Source organism: Trachypithecus francoisi, unplaced genomic scaffold, assembly GCF_009764315.1.
Source record: "Trachypithecus francoisi isolate TF-2019V2 unplaced genomic scaffold, Tfra_2.0 Contig00941, whole genome shotgun sequence".
NCBI classification, from domain to species: domain Eukaryota; kingdom Metazoa; phylum Chordata; class Mammalia; order Primates; family Cercopithecidae; genus Trachypithecus; species Trachypithecus francoisi.
This window is the reverse complement of record NW_022681012.1, coordinates 49,672-55,458: the sequence shown is the minus strand read 5'-3', so window position 1 is coordinate 55,458 and position 5,787 is coordinate 49,672. Positions and strand designations below refer to the sequence as shown.

The window sequence follows — 5,787 nt, the reverse complement described above, 5'->3', positions numbered from 1 at the left end:
CTGCAATTTTTATTCATCTAAATACAGGTCAGATATTCTCGATGAAAATTTCACATTTGAGTTGAGATGTACTAAAATGTAAAATACACAATGGATTTCAAATATTTCATATGAAAAAAGAATGCAAACTATCTATAATAATTTTTATATTGATTACATGTTGACAATATTTTGGATATATTGAGTTAAATAAAATATGCAATTTTAAAAAAAATCTATGCTACATTTTTGTTAAAAATTTAAATGAACTATGAAATTACTTCTTGGGATAACGTGGCGCAAACAGTGGCCAATGTGTGCAACCTGCCCGCGCAAGTCTCGGTGACACAAATGTCAGTGACAGCCTTGCATTCCTGGCAAACTTCGTGGGAATTGGCCGTCTTCAGGCCACTGAGGAGAGGCCTCTGGTTGGAAAAAGCCTCTTGAAGCAGGACTGGGGCTAGAGCGCCTGGAACTGGAGGATGCTGACAGGCTCCTCTGAGGAAAGCCCACAAGACACTCGTGGCGGTGCTGTTGTGGGTGGCCACGGCTGCTGCTCAGAGCTCGGGCTTCTTTCTTATATTTGTTTTGGTTTTATTTTGCTACTATTTTCTACTTTCTTGATGTGATTGCTGAAATTTTTATTTGAGAAATTTCTACTTTTCCGTCATACACATTTAGTGAAATACATTTTCCTGCCAGCACTGGCTTTACCTGTGTTGAATCAAGTGTGATATGTCATATTTTTATTCAGTTTAATATGTTTAATTGTTTCCCTTGAGACTTTTCTCTTAGGAGTGTGCTTGCTGTTTAGCGCTATTCACAATAGCAAAGACATGGAATCAATCCAAATGTCCATCAGTGATAGACTGGATGAAGAAAATGAGGTACACATACAACATGGAATACTATGCAGCCATAAAAAAGAATGAGATCATGTCCTTTGCAGGGACATGGGTGGAACGGGAAGCCATTATCCTCAGGAAACTAATGCAGAAACAGAAAGCGAAACACCTAATGTTCTCATTTATAAGTAGGACCTGAACAATGAGAACACATGGACACAGGGAAAGAAACAACACACAATGGGGCCCCTGGATTGAGGAGGGAGAGGGAGAGCATCAGGAAAAATAGCTGATGCATGCTGGGCTTAATACTGAGGTGATGGGTTCATAGGTACAGCAAACCACCATGGCACAAATTTACCTATGTAACAAACCTGCACATCCTGCACATGTATCTCAAAACTTAAATAAAAATTTAAAAAAAAACAAAACTAAAATCCATGCTGTTTATCTTTCAAGTATTTAAGATTTTGCTGTTATCTTACTGTTTTATTTTTAATTGGATGCCATTTTGACTAGAGGATATATTTTATATTATTTCAGTTCTTTTAAAATTACAGTGTTTGTTAAAATCCAGGATACGGTCCATCTTGGTTTATGTTCTGTGGGCACCTAAATGTTCTGCTGTATTCTGCTGCTAGTGGGTGGAGGAGCAGGCTTTGTTTTTTGTTTTTTGGGTTTTTTTGAGGCAGAGTCTCGCTCTTTTGCCCAGGGTGGAGTGCAATGGCCTGATCTTGGCTCACTGTAACCTTCGCCTCCCGGGTTCAAGCGATTCTCCTGCCTCAACCTCCCAAGTAGCTGGGATTACAGGCACCCGCCACCACACCGGGCTAATTCTAGTATTTTTAGAAGAGGTAAGGTTTTGCCATATTGGCCAGGCTGGTCTCCAACTCTTGACCTCAGGTGATCCACCCGCCTTGGCCTCCCAAAGTCGTGGGATTACAGGCATGAGCCTCTGCTCCCAGCCAAGGTGGAGTACTTTATAAATGCCAGTGAGCGGCAGCTGCCAACCTCAGTAACTGCCGACGCTGCCTGCGGCTGGGGCGGACGGCGGCCAGAGCCAGGACCAGGCTCTGTGCCACCTGCGCGTGCGGCGCACACCTGGACGCTGTCCTTCCGCAGCCTACACCCGCGGGCACAGCAAAGCTGGGACTCATGTTTGAAGGAAGGAAAAAAAAACGAACGAGTAATCCAGCACTGTTCTTTCCAGATCATCCCGCTGGCCCTCGTTTCCCACTTTTTTGAAAACTTGCCACTCTGACCTCAGATCCCTAAATCGCAGCCACTGAGAACTGGCTCTCAGAAGCCAAAGCCCTGGCACTTTCCAGGCTGAGCGGGACGAAGTGAAGGCAGGCTGGAGGCTGGTCCAGGACAGCTGAGGGCCGACCGTGGGAGACCTTGGAGCGGCCACCACTGAGGCTGCTACACTTGACATGGGATTTGGGCCGTTGGGTAGAAGGTGTGGAGATGGGGCGCTGCCAGAGGAGCCACGGAGGAAAGAGAGCACTCCCCAAATTGTCTTCCAGGGTTTCGGTGAGCATTTTATTAACTCAGAATCTGTCGGGAATAATACCTTTTCCTGGAGATGGCTCTTGTCGGGAGTGAGATAGGCTGGGGGGAGGAAGAGGAATGGGAAGCTCAGTTTAGAAATATTAAGATCAGCAATGGTGTGCCGCTGGCAGGAGCAGAGGGAGCCTGGAGATTTGGGTGGCTGCAGTTGGTAAGTGGTTGCAATCCAGAGAGTGGGACTGAGGTCCTCCTTTGTCATGTTAGTATCCCTTTTCCTGGGCGCGGGTCTAATGCCCTGCAGGTGGTCACTTCACTCATGGCGGCTTTGTCTCTTCTGTCATCGCCAGACTCAGCTTCACACTCCAGGGCTGCACACCACCAGCCACCATCATGTTAACCCCTTCCCAGGTCAATATGTCCCTCGCCTGGACCCCAACCTGCTGGACAGCCTGGGACCGTCCATTTTCGGGGTGGTGGGCAACCTGGTGGCCATTGTGCTGCTGTGCAAGTCGCGCAAGGAGCAAAAGGAGACCGCCTTCTACACACTGCTATGCGGCTGGCTGCCAGCGACCTGTTGTTCACTTTGCTGGTGAGCCAGGTGACCATCGCCACATACATGAAGGGCGGGTAACCTGGGGGCCAGCCGCTGTGTGAGTACTTCTCTTCTTCAGCCAGCCCGGCCTCAGCATTATCTGCACTGTGATACCTACATAGGTAATGTGTTAGACATTCTTAGAAGAGTTTCATAAGTTTTATGTTTTATCTGGGTTATAAACAGAGTCCTCAAATGCATAAAAAAGAAATCATGCCATGATTGAATTTTAGTAGGAATAAGTTTATTTTAACTATTCAAAATTAAAACTTTTGTTTTCTTTGAAAATGTTTTTGTTAAACATACTTTTTTGAAAAAAATTTAAGCAAATAATAATGTCCCTACCAAATCCAACCAAGAGCAGAACCCACATGTCTGGCATTACTCCTATGTTTGCAGTTTAGCTACTTACTCGTACATTTGCAAATACCAACAGGGGCTCGCTATAGGCTGCATTTGACGGGGACAGCTTACCTGATGTTATGGTCTGAATGTATCCCCACATTTCATCTGGTAGAAACATAATCCCCAATGCAAGTGTTGGGAGGATGGGTTTTGGGGAGGTATTCAGGTCATGAGGGTTCTGCCCTCATGGGTGGATTAATATCAGTATGAAAGGACACAATGGAGGGAGTTTGCCTCTCTCTCTTTTGTCCTTCCAACCCTCCCACCTTTTCTACTTGGTGAGGACACAGCATTCCTCTTCTTCAGAGGATGCAGCAACAAGGCACCAACTTGGAAAGAGAGATTAGGCCCTTACTAGATCCGAACCTGCTGGTGCGTTAATCTTGGGTTCCAGCCTCCATGAAATATACATTTCTGTGCTCTATAAATTACCTAAAGTATTTTGTTACAACAACACAACCAGAGTAAGACATCTGGTATATTCTGCTCTACAGCCCATCCATCCTCCTTTTGTGTAGCTAACACAGACATGTTCTACTCATAGTGATTGCAGAAATGCTAAAAAGCAAATAGAAATGCATGCAGGTGCTTACTTCAGCAGCACACACACTAAAATTGAAATGTTACAGAGATTAGCATAGCCTCTGTGCAAGGATGACACACAAATGCATGAAGCATTGCAGATTTTTGTAACACAAAGGATAAATGCTTAAGGAGATGGACACCCCATTTCCCATGATGTCATTATTATACACTGCCTGCCTCTATCAACATATCTCATGTACCTCATGAGATATTTAAACATCTATTATGTACCCACAGACATTTAAAATGAAGTATTTAAAAAATGTATGAGGGCCTTTGAAGCCTAGGCTTTGAACAGACATATCTTCATTTCTGCCTCATTCTATTAATTAAAGCAAGTCATGTAGGGAGATATATTCTGCCTTTATCAGAGAAACTGTAAAGTCATGTGACAAAGAGCTCAGAGAGATGAGTGAAAAATAAGTATTAATAAAAATTCATTTCTAGCTTTTCCCATATCCACCTACATTAAGAAATAAAATATTACTAGGACCTTAGAAGTCGCTCTGATGTCCTTACTCAGTTATTATCTCTGACCTTCCTCCTCCATATTAACAATCATCTTGACTCCTAGCTACATAGATCAGTTTTGCTAACTTTTTATACAATGAAATCATAAAATCTATATTGATCTGTGTTGGGGCTCTTCATTTTAATAAAAGTTAGTGAGATTCTTGCCCATTGTTATAGGTAGCCGTAGTGAGTTAATTGTCATTGCTATTTAGTGTTACATTTTAGGAATATGCCACAGTTTGTTTATTGTCAGTCATCTACTATTGGTGGATATTTAGGCTATTTTCAGTTTGGGGGTATTATAAATAATGCTGCTGCAAGCACTTGGCAAACACCTATAAGCTTCTCTTTTGCCTGTATACTAACAATGGGTTTGCACAGGCTAGAAGACTTCTGACTGCTCCACATTCTCTTTAACACTTAAAATTGTTAGTGTTTATTCCATTCTATTTTTATTACTCTTTTTTCTTTTAGACAGAGTATCACTCTGTCACCCAGGCTGGAGTGCAGTGGTGCGATCTTGGCTCACTGCAATCTCCGCTTCCCAGGTTCAAGCAATTCTCCTGCCTCAGCCTCCCGAGTAGCTCGGATTAGAGGCATGCACCACCATGCCCAGCTAATTTTTGTATTTTTAGTAGAAATGGGTTGGCCGGGTTGGCCAGATTGGTCTCGAACTCCTGACCTCAGGTGATCCGCCTGCCTTGGCCTCCCAAAGGGCTAGGGTTACGAGCGTGAGTCACTCCTTCCAGCCTATTTTATATTAGTTTTTTTTTTTAGAGACAATGTCTTGCTCTGTCACCCAGGCTGGAATACAGTGGTGTGATCATGGTTCCTGGCAGCCTCGACCTCCCAGGCTGAAGTGATATTCCTGCCTCAGGCTCCCAAATAGCTTGGACTACAGGTGTGTGCCACCATGCCTAGCCAGTATTTTAAATTTTAGTCATTTTGGTAGATATTCATTAAGTGATTTCTATTATGTACAATTTTTATGCTTTTGTAAGTGGTATGAATTTTAAACATAATTTTACTTGTTTACTGCTCATATATAGAAGTATGATATTGATCCCTGACACCTTGCTAAATGTACTTATTAATTTTAAGTTCATATGTGGATTCATTTACATATTTTACATACACAGTTGTGTCACTTACAAATAATGAGTTTCTACTTCCTTTTCATTTTTATACCTTTTGTTTCCTTATTGCACTGGCTAGAACCTGCAATCTGATGTTGAATACAATGTTGAAAAGAAATGGTAATAGAAGGTATTCTCATTCATTTCCAAGCTCTCAGGGAAAAAATATTATTTTCCCAAGAACTGTAACAATTGATGTAGTTTTTGGTAGCTACCCTTTATT

At 42.7% G+C, this 5,787-nt stretch overlaps 1 non-coding gene across 1 annotated transcript; it reads left to right on the top strand.

Moving 5' to 3' along the window:
• The first annotated feature begins 3,915 nt into the window (after positions 1–3,915).
• Positions 3,916–4,019, top strand: LOC117089985. The gene has a single exon (XR_004439833.1). It is a non-coding gene; the product is annotated as a U6 spliceosomal RNA (small nuclear RNA).
• The last annotated feature ends 1,768 nt before the right edge of the window (positions 4,020–5,787 follow it).